This window comes from Hemitrygon akajei, chromosome 1 (genome assembly GCF_048418815.1).
Source record: "Hemitrygon akajei chromosome 1, sHemAka1.3, whole genome shotgun sequence".
NCBI lineage: Eukaryota > Metazoa > Chordata > Chondrichthyes > Myliobatiformes > Dasyatidae > Hemitrygon > Hemitrygon akajei.
In genome coordinates, this window is record NC_133124.1 from 16,759,814 (window position 1) to 16,778,447 (window position 18,634).

The following is an 18,634-nucleotide window of genomic DNA, read 5'->3' on the forward strand; positions in this document are numbered from 1 at the left end:
AAGGTGGCCTTTTCTGATTGGCTGCCAGTGACTAATGGTGTTCCTCAGTGGTCAGTATTGAGACCACTACTTTTCACATTGTTTGTCAATGGTTTCAATAATGGAATTGATGGCTTTGTGGCAAAGTTTGTGGATGATAGGTGGAGGGGTAGGTAGTGCTGAGGAAGCAAAACAATTGCAGCAGGACTTTGACAAATTGGAAGAATGGGCTAAAAAGTGGCAGATGGATCACAGTGTTGGGAAATATATGATAATGCATTTTGGTAAAAGACACAATATTGCAGACTATTATCGAGATGGGGAGAAGGTTCAAACATCAGAGGTGCAGAGGGACTTGTTAAAACTCTCAGAAGGTTAATTTACAGATCAAGATTGTGGTAAAGAAGGTAAATACAATGTTGGCATTTATTTCAAGGGGAATTGAATATGAAAGCAAGGAAATAATGCTGAGAGTTTATAAGCCACAAGTCGAACCACACTTGGAGTATTGTCAACAGTTTTGGTCCCCATATCTCAGGACCTAGGTTTTGTCATTAGAGAGAGTTCAGAGGAGGTTCACGCAGATGATTTTGGGAGGGCACAGTCACAAAATTGAGGGGCGACCTTTTAGAGTAAAAAGGATTTTTTTTTTTAGGCGGAGAGTAGATAATTTGTTGAATGTTCTCCCACAGACTGCAGTGGAGGCCAAGTCCAAAGGTATATTTAAGGTGAAAGTTGGTAGTTTCCTGATCAGTCAGGGCATCAAAGGATATGGTGAGAAGTGTTGGATGTTTGCACAGGTGTAGCTTTATTCTGATTTTCAAATTATGCATAAGTGTGACTGAGCTTGTCAGGAAGTGAAACAGTACTGTTTCATTATCAATGATCTGGATGGTAATGTGCTAAACGAGATCAGCCAATTTGCAGATGACACCAAGGTTGGGGGAGCAACGGACAGTAAGGAAGACTCTCAAAGCTTGTAGTGGGACTGGGACCAGCTGCTGAAATGGGCTGAAAAGTGGTGGATGGTGTGAGGCTTTGCACTTCTGTAGGACCAACGAGGGTAGAGTGCACTAGAACAAAGGGATCTGGATAATTTGATCCATAATTCTTTGAAAGTGACATTACAGGTAGATAGGGTCTTGAAGAAATCTTTTGGCACATTTAATAATGTATTGTGTATAGGAGCTTGGATGTTTTGTTGAAATTGTATAAGACATTGGTGAGGCCTTATTTGGTGTATTGTATTTAGTTTAGTCACTACCTATAGGAAAGATATAAATAAGATCAAAAAATTACAGAAAACTTACAAGGATGTCACCGAGATTTGACGACCTGAGTTAGACGGAAAAGTAGAATAGATTAGAATGTTATTCCTTGAAACGTGGAAGACTGAATGGAGATTTGATAGAAAATTGAGAGGTACAGATAGGGTAAATGCAACAGGCTTTTTCCACTGAGGTTGGGTGAGACTACACCTAGAGGTCATGGATTAAGGGTGAAAGGTGATAATGTTTAAGGGGAACAGTAGGGGGCGTTTCTAAACTCAGTGGTGCAAGTGTGGAACAATCTGCCAGCACACATGGTGGATCTGGAGTCAATTTCAACATTGAAAATAAATTTGGAGAAGTACATGGATGGTCAGAGTATGGATGGGACTAGACAGACTAATGGTTTGACACAGACTAGAGTGGCTGAAGGGCCTATTTCTGTGACTCTAAATATGGGAGTATGCCCACCAGAAGAACCCTGGTGGTCCAAGAAAGTGAGTCAGCTCCACCTTGGGGAGATTATGGATGGGCAATGAATGTTGGTCACAGCTAGAAAAATAAATTGATCATAAGCTTCCAGGGGTGTGGTAAATAAGGCAGAGATCCAGGGACAAGGAAACACCTAATACTGTAAAATAATGATGAGCACAACGGATAGAAGTACAAGCTGGAAGGTGACAGGTGAAGCCAGAAGAGGGGGAAGGTAGGTGGGGAGGGGGGGGGGGTAGTGAGAAACTGGGAGGTGATGGGTGGAAAAGGTAAAGGGCTGAAGCAGAGGGAATTTGATAGGAGAGGACAGTGGGAGAGAGGAAAGGTAGAGGGCTATTAAAGGGAGGAGATGGGGGAAAATAGTGACAATGATAAACGCCCTCAAAATATGGCTTAGGAAGGATCAGAATCAGGTTTATTATCATGGAAGTCTATTGTTTTTAAATTTGCAGTATAGTTCAGACATAAGAAAAATGCTATAAATTAAAATAAGCAGCATAAAAATAAATAAATAGTTCAAAAATCTTTGCTGGGAGAATCAGTAGGGTCTGCTATACATGGGTTTGGCAGTCACCAGCTGAGCAACCACATAATGTGCGGTGGTCAGAACATCAGACAAAAGCAGTAGGCACATCATTATTGCTTGGACTACCAGCCTGCCCCAGACACCATCTGCTAAAGTGTGTCTGCAGGAATATTGCACACCTTCCCTGTACTTGCAAGGGGAACAGTTCTATCTGGCTTGGTTGTCACTTCACACAAGAGCTATTAAATAAAAAGGATGAACGAAAGTCAGTGAATAAATGATACTCGGTCAGTGTGTGCTTTTATAGCAGTGCGACAGTGGATGACAGTCTGTACAACGTCATATTGGACTGGAGAGCTGATGATTTCATAGAAAATACAAATTGTACCTCCAACACCATGCTCAAGGGGGTAGAATCACTATCAGATTTATTATCAGTGATATATGTTATGAAACTTGGTGTGTGGCAGCAGTACTCTGCAAGACATAAAATTACCATAAGTTGTGGTAATAAATAAATAAATAGTAGAGAAGCAGTTATAAAAGAGAACAAGTGTGTTGGTGTTCATGGCTTCATGGACTATTCAAAAAATTTTATGGTGGAGAGAAGAAATTGTTCCTAAAAGATTAAGTGTGTAACTCCACCAAATCTTCTTGAGTACGTCGTATTCTGTTAGGTATTGAAGGAAAGAATGGAGAGGGATAGTTGCATTCAAGCATACACTGAATGAATTAGTTCAGTAATCAAATCAATTTGGCTCAAATTAATGAAAAGAATTCAACTGTCTGTAATGTTACTGGAATACAGACAATGACCAGGTTTTAGGTACACTTACAGTATACATAGAACATAGAAATCTACAGCACATTACAGGCCCTTTGGCCCACAGTGCTGTGCTGACCATATAAACTAGTCTGGAAACTGCCTAGAATTTCCCTACCACATAGCCCTCCATTTTTCTGAGCTCGATGTCTAAGCTTTTAAGAGTCCCTTAAAAGGTCCTATTGTATCTGCCTCTACCACCATTGCTAGCAGTGCATTCCACGCACCCACCACTCATTGTGTGTGTGGGGGGGGGGGGAATGTACCCCTGACATCCCTCTACTTCCAAGCATCTTAAAACTATGTCCCCTTAAGTTAGTCATTTCATCCCTGGGGAAAAAAGCCTCTGGCTATCCACATGATCAATGCTATCATCTTGTACACCTCTATCAGGGGGAAAAAATGTGATCTAAATGACTTTGACTGTGAAATGATAGTTTGTGCCAGACAAGGTGGTTTGAATATCTCAAACGGTTGATCTCCTTGGATTTCCACACACATCTCCTCCGGGGATTCCCAATCTGGGGTCAATGCTAGGGGTCCGTGGCATAAAAAAAGTTTGGAGCCCCTGGTCTAGAGTTTACAGAGAATGGTGCGAGAAACAGAAATACGTTCACAAAGCAGCAGTTCTGTGGGCAAAAGTGCCTAGTTAATGACAGAGGTCAGAGGAGAATGGCCAGAAAATGTGTCTGAATGCACAACACATCAAAGATTGAAGTGAATGGGCAACAACAGCAGAAGACAACAAGCATGCTCTTGGTAGATACTTATTAGGTACAGGATTAGATTCTGGGAGCCTGATGTGGCCAGATGCTGAGGGGATGTTTCCTGTGAAGCAGGAATCAAGAATTAGGGGGCTGCTTATTTAAAATTAAGTGGCAATTTCTTCTCTCAGACTTGTACCTTTTCCAAGTAGTAGATGATCAAGGTCAGATGTTTGGTTTACACAGGTGCCTCAGGTTGTGGGGAACAGGCAGGGAAGTGGAACTATGCCAAGGATTCAGGTCTGTCATGGCCTTATTAAATGGTAGTGCGGGTGGGGGAGCATCACCTGTCTTAGTACTATTATAAATTGTGAGAAGGAGAATAAGCAGAATAAGCAATCAATTTGAAGGGAAATTACAAAAAGAAATACAAGCTGCCTAGTAATTATAATAGTCCATGGAGGATTAGCCTCTGATTATTCTGATACACTGCGCTAGCAGAGTAAGAATGCAGCCAATAAAGAGAACAGGAAATTTCTGAATTGAGCAAAGGCAACTTCCCTGCTGGCAATGGATTTGACCCCATGCGGAAGGAAACTTCTCGATTTGGACCTGCAAGTAGAATACACTCGGTGACTACTATATCCAGAACAGTACTGGAACCCATTATGGTCTTCTGCTGTTGTAGCCCATCAAGGTTTGAAATGTTGTGAATTCAGAGATGTTACAACAATGGTGTGCAGAAGTAAACGTGGTTATTTAAGTTACTGTTGCCTTTCTGTCAGCAGGGAGCTAGTCTGGCCATTCTCCTCTGATCTCCCTGATTCATCACCCTGACACAGTGATGTCAAGAAAACAACCTCTCCCTTAATGTCGCAAAAACAAAGGAGCTCATTGTGGGCTACAGGAGGAATGGAGATAGGCTAACCCCTACAGACATCCATAGATCTGAGGTTGAGAGGGTGAACAGCTTTAAGTTCCTTGGCATACACATCACCAATGATCTCACGTGGTCTGTATATACTGGCTGTGTGGTGAAAAAAAGCACAACTCTTTCACTTCAGATGGTTGAAGTTTGGTATGCGTCCACAGATCCTAAGGATCTTCCACAGGGGCACAATGGAGAGCATCCTGACTGTCTGGTTCGCTGCCTGGTATGGGAGCTGTACTTCCCTCTATTGCCGGACTTTGCAGAGAGTGGTGCGGAGAGCCCAGTGCTTCTGTAGATATGAACTTTCCACTATTCCTGACATTTGCAGTGACAGGTGCATAAGTAGGACCTGAACGATCATCGGGGACCCAAGTCACGCCAACCACAAACTGTTCCAGCTGCAACTCTCTGGGAAACGGTACCGCAGCATAAAAGCCAGGACAACCAAGCTCACGGACAGATCCTTCCATCCGGCCATCAGACTGATTAATTCATGCTGACACAACTGTATGTCTGTGTTATATTGACTGTCCTGTTGTACATGCTATTTATTACAAATTACTCTAAATTGCACATTTAGATGGAGATTATAATGTAAAGATTTTTACTATGCATGTATGTGAAGGATGTAAATGACAAGGACAATTCAATTCAACAAGGCATTTTCTGCTCACCAGATGTTTTTTGTTTCTCGCACCATTCTCTGTAAACTGCTGTGCATGAAAATCCTAAGCGATCAGCAGTTTCTGAGATACTCAAACTCCCATGTCTGTCACCAACAACCATTCCATGGTCAAAGTCACTTAGATCACATGTCTTTCCTATTCTGATGTCTGGACTGAACAACAACTGAATCTTCTGACCATGTCTGCATACTTAGCAGGTTAATGTTGTTGTAAATTGTCCTGTAATTAGTCTAGGGTTATATAGGTTGGTTGCTGGACAATGTGGCCTGTTGAGTCAGAAGATCCTATTCCATTCTATATCTCTAGATAAATAAAAATAAATAAATTATAGAGTCAAAATCATAGAAATCGGCCCTCTGGCTCATCTAGTGAATGTCAAGACCATTTATACTGCTTATTCCCAAGGATCTTTATTGGGAGAATAGCCCTCCATATCGCTACAATGCATACACCTATCCAAACTTCTCTTGCATGTTGCAATCAAGCTCGCATGCACCACTTGTGCTGGCAGCTCATTCCACACTCTTACGACCCTCTGAGTGAAGAAGTTTCCCCTCATGTTCTCCTAAACTTTTCACCTTTCACCCTTAAACCATGACCTCTGGCTGCAGTCCCACCCAATAGCAATGTAAAAAGCCTGCTTGTATTTATCCTGTCTATATCCCTCATAATTTTGTATGCCTCTACCAAATCTTCTCTCAGTGTTCTAAAGAATAGAGTCCTAACCGATTCAATCTCTCCTTATAACTCAGGTTGTCCAGATCCAACCACAGCCTTGTAAATTTTCCCTGCACTCTTTCAACCTTGTTTACATCTTTCCTGTAGGTAGGTGACCAAAGCTGCACACATTACTCCAAATTAAGCTTCACTAATCTCTTACACAACTTTAATATAACATCCCATCTTCTGTACATTGATTTATGAAGGCCAACGTGCCAAGAGCTTTCTATCTGTGATGCCCCTTTCAATGAATTACGTACCTGTATTCTCAGATCCCTTTGTTCTAACACACACCTCAGTGCCCTACCATTTAATATATAAGATCTACCCTTTTTTTTGGTCCCAACAAAGTGCAAAACCTTGCACTTGTCTGCATTCCATCTGTCATTTTTCATCCCATTTTTCTAACAGATGCAAATCCCTCTGCAAGCCAGGATAGCCTTCCTCACTCTCCATTATACCCCCAATCTTAGTGTCATCAGCAAATTTACCCACATTATCATCCAGATCATTTATATTGATGACAAACACTAACAGAACCAGCACTGATCCCTTCGCCATACCACAGGCCTCCAATCAGAGAGGCAACCCTCTACTACCATTCTCTGCCTTCTATCACAAAGCCAATATCTAATCCAATTTACTATCTTATCCTGATTGCCAGGCAACTAAACCTTCTTGACCAGCTTCCCATGCTGGACCTTGTCAAATACTTTACTAAAGTCCATGTAGACCACATCCTCTGCCTTGCCTTCACCCACTTTCCTGATAACTTGCTCAAAAAGTTCTTGGTTAGACATGACCTACCACACAAAAAGCCTTCAAATACTTGTATACTGTATAAGGTCCTTTAGAATACCTTTCAATAGCTTTCCCACAACTGATGTCAGACACACCGACCTATAATTTCTTAGTTGATGTTTAGAGATTTTTATGAACACTGGAACAACATTGGCAATCCTTCAATCCTCTGATACCTTGCCTGTTTTAAGTATCTCCACTAGGGCCCTGGCAATTTCTGCGCTTGCTTCCTGTACAGTTCGAAGGAACATCTTTCAAGCCCTGGGGATTTAAACACTCTGACTGTGTTTGAGTAACGAAAAACCATAAATTGATTCAACAAATTTCCTTCCATTCACACCACAGGGACGTGGATGAATTAATCAGTATTTGTTAATCCACAGGGATTGTTCTGGCGTGTCAGATAGGCTAGACCATATCGGGTCAACACTTCCTTTCATGAACGATATTAGTGGACCAGCTCTATTTTTACCACATCTCAGTAATTTTTTGATTGCCATTAAATCCAAGATTTATTAACTCTCAGATTTCCTAGCTGCCAGGGAGGGATTTGAAAGCATGTTTGTGGACAATTGGTGCAGAAGTCTCACTACTTGTTGAGTAAATTATTGCCACAGCAACATATGGCTACATAGTACAAGTATCTTTTGACCCTTGGGTGTACACTTCCATGCTTTGCAGAAGGTATAATTGACAACAGATGGAGTCATAGAGCAGTTCAGCACAAGTTCAGGACTTTCAGCCCATCTAGTCTATGCCAAACTGCAGAACTCAGCAGGCCAGACAGCATCTATGGGAGGAGGTAGTGACGATGTTTCGGGCCGAAACCCTTCATCAGGAGTGAAATAACATGGGATGATGGAGGGGAGATAAGAAGTGGGGGGAGGGATGAAATAGAGAGCTGGGAAGTGATAGGCTAGAGAGAAAAGGGCTAGGGGGAAGGTGGAGAATTATGGGAAATAAAAGAGAAAGAAAGGTAGGGCTGGGGGGAGATTATAGTGAGGGGGGAAAAAAGAGAGAGAAAGAGAACCAGACTAAAATAATAGATAGGGATGGGGGTAAGGGGGGGGGGGGCAGGGGTATCAACGGAGGTCTGTGAGTTGGATGTTCATGCCGGCAGGTAGGAGGCTACCTAGGCGGGAGATAAGGTATTGCTCCATCGACCTGCGTGTGGCCTCATCTTGATGGTAGAGGAGGCCATCGACAGACATGTCGGAGTGGGAGTGATCTGTGGAATTGAAGTGTGTGGCCACAGGGAGATCCCGCCACTGCTGGAGGACTGAGTGCCGGTGTTCGGCGAAATGGTCTCCCAGTCTGCGCCGGGTCTCCCGAATGTATAAATGGCCACATTGGGAGCACCGGATACAGTATATCACCCCAGTTGACTCACAGGTGAAGTGGTGCCTCACCTGAAAGGACTGTCTGGGGCCTGGGATGGTGGTGAGGGAAGAAGTGTGGGGGCAGGTGTAGCACTTCTTTCGTTTGCAGGGATGAGTGCCCAGAGGGAGGTCGGTGGGGAGGGATGGGGGGGATGAATGGACAAGGGAGTCGCGTAGGCAGCGATCCCTGCGGAAAGCCAAGAGTGGGGGGTAGGGGAAGATGTGGCTGGTGGTGGGATCACGTAGGAGGTGGCGGAAGTTACGGAGGATTATACGTTGGATCTGTAGGCTGGTAGGGTGATAGGTGAGGACCAGGGGGACTCTATCCCTGGTGGGCTGGTGAGGGGATGGGGTAAGGACAGAGGTGTGTGAAATACGGGAGACGCGATGGAGGGCAGAGTTGATAGTGGATGAAGGGAAGCCCCTTTCTTTAAAAAAGGAAGACATCTCCTTTGTCCTAGAAGGCCTCATCCTGAGAGCAGATGCAGTGGAGGTGGAGGAATTGAGAGAAAGGGATAGCATTTTTGCAGGAGACGGTGGGAGGAGGAATAGTCTAGGTAGCTGTGGGAGTTAGTAGGTTTGTAGTAGACGTCGGTGGATAGGCTGTGTCCAGAGATAGAAACAGAAAGATCTAGAAAGGGGACGGAGGTGTCGGAAATAGACCAGGTGAATTTGAGGACGGGGTGAAAGTTGGAGGCGAAGTTAATGAAGTCTTAAGCACCCTAGTTATATATGTGGGCCCAAGAATTTAGCACAGTACTGTATTTGTCCACGTGGAGCAGAGAGCGAGTTTGTAAATCTGGCGAGTGTGGAGCGTCATGAGAGGGGTGTGGGACAGGTGGCAGAAAGGGATGTCAGGGGGTGGCATGGGTGCAGACACACCAGGTCCAGAGACATTAGGCAATGTCATTGATACCAAACAATTGATGTATTGATCATTACAGAATGTCTCTCTAGTGCTTCCTGCTCCCTCCCCATCCACATTTCCCAATCATGATTCCCCTCTCCCTGCCACCTTCCCACCTCAGTCCACAATAGAGACCCATATCAGAATCAGATTTATCATCACTCACATATGTCACGAAATCTGTAGTTTTTTTTTGCAGCAGTGCAGTGCAATACATTAAGTTACTACAGTACTGCGCAAATGTCTTAGGCTTATATATATATAAAACCATTGAACTTAAGTTATAGGAGCAGAATTAGGCCATTTGGCCCATCGAGTCTGCTCCACCATTTCATCATGGCTGATCCATTTTCCTCTTAGTCCCAATCAACCTGCTTTCTACCCATATCCCTTCATGCCCTGACTAATCAAGAATCTATTGACCTCTGCCTTAAGCATACCCACAGACTTGGCCTCCAACTTGGCAACAAATTCCACAGATCCAAAGGTTTCAAAAGTTTCAAAGGATCATCAAAGAAATGTACACAAATACATCCTGAATTCTTTTTTTTTGCAACCACCCATGAAAACAGAGGAGCGCCCCAAAGAATGAATGACAGTTAAATGTTAGATCCCCAAAGACCCCACCAGCTCCTGCCTCCCGTGAGTAAGCAGCAGCAAAGCTATGATTACCCTTCCCCCCACCAGCAAAGAAGCATCTGCACCCCCCCCCCCCACTGAGCAGCAAGCATCAATAAAGACACAGACTTGCAGTACCCCAAAGTCTACTTGGTCACCCACCCGGTAATTTGACATACCAGAGGCTCTCCCTCTCCCTAATAAGGGAAAAAGAGGTGTCCCCGTTTCACAGCGAGAGAGGAGACATAACAAGCAACTCCCTGATCTATGATGTTAAAAGCCTGTTGCATCACCTTTTCCAAGCTCTGTGCCCAAAGAACTCAGGTCTCCGGGCACACAGCCAGCAGCCAGCTCGCTGCTTTCGATCTTCCATCTCCCACGACAGACCGATTTCCTGCGGAGGCACTGACCTCAAGTCCGCCTGCCCCCAGAGCCACGAAATTCTGGAACCCTGAAGGCATGCTAGTTTTCTAGGCCGTGTCCTTGGTATATTGAATGGCGGCCTGTCGTGAGACCCCAGGAGTGGGTCCCATTCCTGCAAAGAACCGAAGTCAGTGTGTAACTCCAAAAGAACCCTGAAAGGGAAAAATAGAGATATTAAAGATAGAAATAGAGCTGTTTCCAAAGATGCAAGCAAAGGAGTTGCCGTTAGGCACCATTATCCTAAGCACCACTCTCTGGCTAAAGATATGTGTGCCTAAGACTTTTACACAGTACTGTACATTGCAGGGAGTAAAGCCTAACCCTATAACTTCAAGTCCAGGTAACACCCTTGTAAATTCTCTGTGCACTCCCATAATCTTATCGATACATTTCTTGTATGTAAGTGATGCTCTTTCAACTGCTTTTATAGGAACAAATGGTAAAGGGACCTGCTCATGTTGGTTGGCCTGGAAACAAGGGCAATAGCTAAATTTAGTTGGATATTTTATAACTGCAGCTTCAGAAGAGGGAGTCTATACCAGAGAGTGGTTCTATTAAGCATGTAGCTAAATGTCGTAATGAGCAGTAGGTCATTGATGTGATATGGAAAGTGCTTTAATGACTCAACTCAGTTAGGGAGTGTAAGTACACTTGCTGGTTCAACTACACACTGCACTTTAAGTACTTTGCTTGCTGCAAACCAGCACCAACCATCATTCACTCTACGCTGCTGAGCATTCTCCAAAACATCATTCAATCATTAAAACCAGCCAGTCTTTGCTTTGTGTGCACTCCCAATTAATCCCTCCATTGTCGTCGTAAAATCCAACCATTATGTGATGTATGTCTCATTTTCACTCTGACTCATCCGCAAGGTTAATGCCAGATTTTCATGGTTTGGGCCTATATTTTTCACAGTGACAGTCGGTCAGGAATTAAGCAGCTGAGCTCTGTCTGCTGAAGAATATCCAGGCTATCCCATAAGCACAAGAGATTCAGCAGATGCTGGAAATCCAGAGCAACACAGCACAAAGTGCTGGAGGAGCTCAACAGGCCAGGCAACATCTTGAGGAGGAATTAGAGGTTGACGTATTGGAGCTATGCAGGAGATTTCTGATCAGACAATGAACCATGAATACCACCTTGCTTATTTTTTTTTAATTTTCTTTTAGTAAAAGTTATTGAATTTTTTTCTATCTGTATCCATCTATCTATATTTTTAAAAATTAATTCAATTTGATTAATTAATTTATTGTGATACAGTGCCCTTCGAACTAGGCTGCCCAGCAATCCCCTGATTTAATCCCAGCCTAATCACAGGACGATTTACAATGACCAATTAATCTATCAACCTACCAAACGTATGCCTTTGGACTGTTGGAGGAAACCAGGGCACCCAGAGGAAACCAATGCAGTCATGGGGGCATGTACAAACTCCTTGAAGGCAGTGATGGGAACCAAACCTGGATCCACCGTACTGTAAAGCATTGTGCTAAACACTATGCTACCACATCGCCCCTTGTAGCATTTATCTATATATATATATATATATACGATGCCTATAAAAAGTATTCACTCCCCACCCCTTGGAAGTTTTCATGTTTTATTGTTTTACAAAATTTGATCACAATGGGGTTAATTTGACATTTTTTGATAGTGATCAACAGAACAAGATTCTTTTGTGTTAAAGTGAAAACAGATCTCTACAAAGTGATCTAAATTCTTTACAAGTATAAAACACAAAATAATTGATTGCATAAGTATTCACCACCTTTAATATGACACACCAAATCATCACTGGTGCAACCAATTGGTTTTAGAATTCACATAATTAGTTAAATGTGCAGTCAAGGGGTTTCAATTGATTGTAGTATAAGTATACCTGGTGAGTCAGGCAAAAGCTACATCAGGAAGTCTAAAGAACACTCCATGTGAAAAGGTTATTGAAAAGCACAAGTCAGGAGATGGATACAAGAAAATTCCCAAGTCACTGAATATCCCATTGAGTACAGTTAAGTCAATCATCAAGAAATAGAAAGAATATGGCACAGCTGTCAATCTGTCTAGAGCAGGCCGTCCTCAAAAACTGACTGTGCAAGAAGGGTCATGAGGGAGGCATCAAGAGACCTATGACAACTCTACCGGAGTTACAAGCTTCAGTGGCTGAGGTGGGAGAGACTGCGTATACAACTGTTGCCTGGGTGCTTCACCAGTTGCAGCTTTATGGAAGAGAAAGCCATTGTTGGAAAAAAAACCTACATGAAATATTGGCTGGACTTTGCCATGGGGTATGCGTGAGCCTCTGAAGTCAGCTGGAAGAAGATTCTATAGCCTGGTGAAATCAAAATTAAGCTTTTCGGCCATCAGACTAAATGCTGTGTTCACCACACATCATCCCTACCACAAAGCATGGTGCATCATGCTGTGACGATACTTCACTGCAGCAGGCCTCAGAAGGCTTGTGAAGGTAGAGGGTAAAATAAAAGGGAAACCTGATACAATCTGCAAGAGAACTGTGACTTAGGAGAAGATTTGCTTTCCGGCAAGACAAGCACGAAGCCAAACATACACAGGAATGGCTTGAAAACAACCAAGTTAATGTCCTGGAGTGGCCAAGTCAGAGTCCAGACCTCAATCTAATTGAGAGTTTTTGGCTGTGCTTGAAAAGGGCCGTTCACTCATGATCCCTTTGCAATCTGACAGAGCTTGAGCAGTTTTCTAAAGAAAAATGGGGAAAAATTGAAGTATCCGGATGTGCAAAGTTGATAGAAACCCATTCACATAGACTTTAGCTGTAATCGCTGCAAAAGGTATTAAATAGTAATTTGAAGGAGGTGAATAATTATGCAATCAATTATTTTGTTTTAATATTTGTAATAACTTTTAACCAGTTTGTAGAAATTTGGTTTCACTTTGACACAAAAGAGTCTTTTCTGTTGATCAGTGTCAAAAGAACCAAATTAAATCCATTGTGATTCAATGTTATACAAAATAACACATGAAAACTTCCAAAGGGGGTGAATACTTTTTATAGGCACTGTATATATCTTTTTATTGTAATTTATAATTATTTTATGTATTGCACTCTACTGGGGCTGCAAATCAATAAATTTCATGACATAAGTCAGTGATATTAAACCTGATTCTGAGGAGTGGTAGGAAAAATAAATAAAAGTAATTGTAATTCATCAAATCTATGCCGATCAAAACGGATATTTCTCTTCAAACAATGCCAAACAAGATATGTTAACACTGTCATATGTCCACAGTCAACCATTTCTCTTTTCTGAGAGACAACACATATTTTCTATAGTTTCACAGTGAACAGCATGAGTGCCTGACATTTTTGCAAATGATGATCCAGAGCTTATTTACTATTTTCTATCTTTTTTTCCTTATAATTTCACGTGCGATTTTGCTATCTTTTGACACACTTGAAAAGAAATTGGAAGTGAAGCCATTAATATGCGTCTGCTGAAACTAGCCAAATTGGCCCCAGGTGTGGTAGATGAAGCTATTAGTGAGTTGCTTTAGTGCATCCTAAACCTCGACCCTAATAGACTGTAAGTTCTTGAGGAAATACTGTATATGTTTTGGTTAATGGCCAAAGTACATATCAAAGTACATATACGTCACCAGATTCAAACCTGAGATTCATTTTCTTGTGGGCATACTCAATAAATCTATAGAATAATTACCATAACAGAATCAATGAAAGACTGCCCAACGTTCTTCTCAGTTTCCCCTTAAATATTTTACCTTTCACCCTAAGCCTATGACCTGTAGTCCTATTTTCACCAAAAATATCTAAAAATTGTAAAAATCCCTTGTCTCCTGATGAGGAAGATGTAATTTCATCCAGATAGATTTCACCTGATCTAATCTAAGGATAAGTATTCAGTGTTATAGAAGGCCATCATAGGGACATAAAATCAGCAAATAGTTTGGAATTATGGGATAGAAACACGGAAAAATAGAAAACCTACAGCACAATACAGGCCCTTTGGCCACAAAGCTGTACCAAGCATGTCCTTACCATAGAATTACCTAGGGTTACTCAAAGCCCTCTATTTTTTCTGAGCTCCATGTACCTGTCCATGAGTCTCTTAAAAGACCCCATCATATCCACATCCACCACCATTGCCGGCAGCCCATTCCACGCACTCACCACTCTCTGAGTTAAATACTTAACCCTGACATCTCCTTTGTACCTACTCCCCAGAACTTTAAACCTGTGCCCTCTCATGCTAGCCATTCCAGCCCTGGGAAAAAGCCTCTGACTATCCACACTATCAATGTCTTCCATCATCTTATACACCTCTATCAGGTCACCTCTCATCTTTTGTCACTCCAGGGAAAAAAAGGGCAAGTTCACTCAACCTATTCTCATAAGGCATGCTCCCCAATCCAGGCAACATCCTTGTAAATCTCCTCTGCACCCTTTCTATGGTTTCCACATCCTTCCTATAATGTGGCGACCAGAACTGAGCACAGTACTCCAAGTGGGGTCTGACCAGAGTCCTATGTAGCTGTAACATTACGTCTTGGCTCTTAAACTCAATCCCATGACTAATGAAAACCAATGCACTGTATGCCTTCTTAAGCACAAAGTCAACCTGCACAGCAGCTTCAAGTGTCCTATGGACTTGGACTCCAATATCCCTCTGATCCTACACACTGCCAAGCGTCTTACCATTAATTCTATACTCTGCCATCATACCAAAATGAACCACCTCACACTTATCTGGGTTGAACTCCATCTGCCACTTCTCAGCCCAGTTTTGCATTCTATCAATGTCCTCCTGTAACCTCTGACAACCCTTCACAATACCCCCAACCTTTGTGTCATCAGCAGATTTACTAACCCATCCCTCCACTTCTTCATCCAGGCTATTTATAAAAATCACAAAGCACAGCGGTCCCAGAACAGATCCCTGAGGCACTCCACTGGTGACCAACCTCCATGCAGAATATGACCCCTCTACAACCACTCTTTGCCTTCTGTGGGCAAGCCAGTTCTGGATCCACAGAGCCACCTTACTTTCTCATGGGGTAACTTATCAAATACCTTGCTGAAATCCATATACACTACATCTACTGCTCTACCTTCATCAGTGTGTTTTACATGAAGGAGGATGGTTGGCCAGGTGCTGGATTTTGGGGTTTGAAAGAAAATAATGCTGAAGTAGGGGAATATAATTCTATGATGTGATAAAATTAGGAGGTTTGGGACTCTGTTAATGGTGTTGGATATCACATAACATTAACAGGGCCATAAAGGAGAGAGATCGTTTGATGTCCCTCAGCTCAATCATTAGCAGTTCAAAACTGCTAGAAAAGGCTTACCATTTAATTTCTGCGCCTGAGTTGATGACTATTATTTTCAGGATTGTGAGCTGTGTTGAACTGAGATTTCAGAGAGTTGCAGTGAGATGACTAAAAGATCAAACTGCTAACGGTGAGATACATTCAGTAGCCACTTCATTATGTACACCGGTGCACCAGCTCATTAATGCAAATATAAAATCAGCTAATCATATGTATATCAATCAATGTATAAAAGCACACAGACGTGGTCAATTAAGGTTATTGTTCAGACCAAATAACAGAATGGGGGAGATATAGAGGCGCTAAAGATGGTAGATTTTTGCTCTTTGGAACTTGCTGAGTGGCCTTACATTTTGAATATCTCCAGGAGCAGCTTGGAAGACATGTGCCTTCGGGGTGTGGCTCTGGAGCTCTTGCAGCCAACCTGATTCTTTGTCACTGACTGAAGCGTCAAAACATTGAGACAGTGAGTGTGGCTGTCAGAGGTCTCCCTACTCGAATGATTACTTTCTCTCTCTCTCCCGATGGTGAGAGGGGGAGTCAGCTGATTCTCAAATTGGGTGAACTCGAAATTAGTGATGTTGCAAACTGTAACATCAAAACAACGAGCTGTTGGCCTCCCCTCTTGCTGTTGCAGAAGCAATCTCTCTCTCTCTCTCTTTGGGGCTTTTGGGTTCTAACATTTTTCTGTCATTCAAATTTTGGGTTTCATGGGTGACTAGAAAGAGTAAGGATTTCAAGTCGTTTGCTGTATACATTCTCTGAAATTAAACTGAGGCATTGAACCATTGAAATGTGATCTAGGTGGCTTTGACCGTGGAATAATTGTTGGTGCCAGTGGGGTGGTTGGGGTGGTCGCTGCGTCTCAAAAACTGGGATTTTCATGCATGACAGACTCTAGAGTTTACAGAGAATGGTGCAAAAAGCGAAAAAAAAAAGCTCCAGTGAGTGGCAGTTGTGTGGGCAAAAATGCCCTGTTAATGCGAGAGGTCAGAGGAAAACGGCCAGAATGGTTCAAGCTGACAGGTGACAGTAACTCACTAGGTGTTACAACAGTGGTGTGCAGAAGAGCATCTCTGAATGAACAACATGCCAAACCTTGCTATATTGGCAGAGGTGTGTGAACATATGTTCAGTGGCCACCTACTAGGTATGGGAGGTTGAGACTAAGATCAAAAGATTGATGACCCTGCAAGAGTTATGTTGGGTTGGCATAAGCTGAGACCATCAAGAGCAAAAAATAGAAATAAAAAAGTCGTGAGGTAGTGTTGATGGGCTCAATGTCCATTCAGAGATTGGATGGCATAAGCGAAGAAGCTGTTTCTGAATCATTGAATGTGTGCCTTTGGGCTTCTTTACCTCCTCTCTGATGGTAGCAATGAGAACACTACATGACCTGGGTGATGGGGGTCCTCAATGATGGTCACTGCCATTTTGAGGCATCACTCCTTGAACATGTCCTGGATACTATGGAGGCTAGTGCCCATGATGGAGTTGAATTGAAAATGTAAAACTATTTTATTTCTGCCCTCTCATATTTTCCACAAAAAATTGGCTCTTATCTAGTGGTCCCCTAAAAGCAAAAACGTGCTGGAAACACTCAGTAGTTTAGACAGCATTTGGAAAAGAGAAACCTTGAGCGACATTTCCCCCTTAACCATCAAAAATTTATTGTAATTTTCTTGGCTATGATGAGACTTCTTTTCAGCTTTCTCCATATTAACAGAAAAATAATACTTTATTACCTTACAAGAATATCAAATTAAAAGTGAGGCATTATGTGTGCTGAAAAACCTTTTGTTCCTAACAATTCTTAAAGTTTCTGATCCTGAACTTTTCTTATATTGATTTGCTTTTGACTCCATTATTGCTGCGAGCAACGGCCTGCAGAAAAAAATTGACTCTTTCCATTTACAATTTCCTTTTTAAAAAGATCCAAGACTTAGTGTTACCAGCTATTTTTCTCTAATCTTGCAACCTCAGATTCCTGCACTTAGGGCAAACTCTGATGCTGATAATGGAGGCAAAAATAAGAGTGCACTATATTTCCTTGCAGAGTGTCGTCTCCTAATGCACTATTGGACTTATCAGATGCTGAGAGGAATTGAAAGTCTCAGTGTGTATTACAGTCATGGAGTCATAGAGCACTACTGCACAGAAGCAGGTCTTTCAACTGATCTACAGCACGCCAAGCTATTACTCTGCCAAGTCCAATCAATATGCACCTGGACAATACCCGCTATATCCTTCCCATCTACGTAGCTATCTAAACCTCCCTTAAATGTTGAAACCCAACCCACCCCCACCACTTCTGCATGCAGCTCATTCCACACTCTCTCCATCATCTGAAGAAGTTCATCCCTCATGTTGCCCTTTGTGCTGGCATTGGAGAGAGTTCAAATGAAGTTCACAAAAATGATTCTAGGATCCTAGGCTTATCATATGAGAAGTGTTTGATGGCTCTGGGGCGATACCTATTGGAATTCAGAAGAGTGAGCGGGGGATCTAATTGAAACTTCTCGAATGGTGAAAGGCCTTGATATCGCGGGTGAGGAGAGGATGTTTCCTATGGTGGGGAAGTCGAAGACCAGAGGACACGGTCTCAGAATAGAGGGACATCCATTTAGAATAGAGGTGAAGAGGAATTTCTTTAGCCTCAAAGTGGAATTCATTGCCATAGGTGGCTGTGGAGGCCAAATCATTGGGTATATTTAAGGCAGAGGTTGATAGGTTATTGATTAGTCAGGGCACAAAAGGGATAAGGGGAAAAGCCAGGAGAGTTGGGCTGAGAGGGAAATGAATCGGCCATGATGAAATGACAGAGCAGACTCGATGGTCCAAATGGCCTAATTCTGCTCTTATATCTTATGGTCTTACATTCCAACTCATTTCAGTTTACCATTTGTTGAGCCGAGGTACAGTTTAAAACTTTGCATACAAAACGTGATAACCTCCATTGAGTGGCAGCACCCAAGTTTGCTTCATGGAGTAAACTAAATTGAATTAATGAGATAAAAGTCATATATTTTCCGGCCTGCTGAAGTTATCT